The sequence below is a fragment of the Penaeus monodon genome, chromosome 22 (assembly GCF_015228065.2).
Source record: "Penaeus monodon isolate SGIC_2016 chromosome 22, NSTDA_Pmon_1, whole genome shotgun sequence".
Taxonomy (NCBI): Eukaryota; Metazoa; Arthropoda; class Malacostraca; order Decapoda; family Penaeidae; genus Penaeus; species Penaeus monodon.
This window is the reverse complement of record NC_051407.1, coordinates 26970690-26971045: the sequence shown is the minus strand read 5'-3', so window position 1 is coordinate 26971045 and position 356 is coordinate 26970690. Positions and strand designations below refer to the sequence as shown.

General features: G+C 41.9%; 1 protein-coding gene across 1 annotated transcript in view; it reads right to left on the bottom strand.

Annotated features, from left to right (window-relative positions):
- LOC119587056 (mRNA turnover protein 4 homolog) overlaps positions 1-356 on the bottom strand; it is a gene marked incomplete at its 3' end in the record, with an annotated part of 16331 nt that overhangs the window by 9283 nt on the left and 6692 nt on the right.

Here is a 356-nt window from a genome sequence, read left to right as displayed (position 1 = left end):
CCGTGATGCTCAAGGATGCTCAAAAAATTAAGCTAACATGAAAGTTGTGATCTAAATGCTCGTCTTTCACTCATACTAATGAGGAAAATGCTAATATCTCCCTCTCCCCTTACCGCACGGCACGTCCACTGACTCTCCTGCTCCCCAACGCCCCCCTCACCCCACAAACACAAAGAACATAATCAAATACAAACTACCAATGCATCACATCAAGCACGCCAAAAATAAAAGTTCTCAATCTTGCAACAATGTACAAGGAAAAGGACTAGGAAGTAGCAGAGATGCTACAGAATAAACACTCAGTATAATGAATACACACCTGTGGCACACTAACACAAATATAGTGACTGTGAACT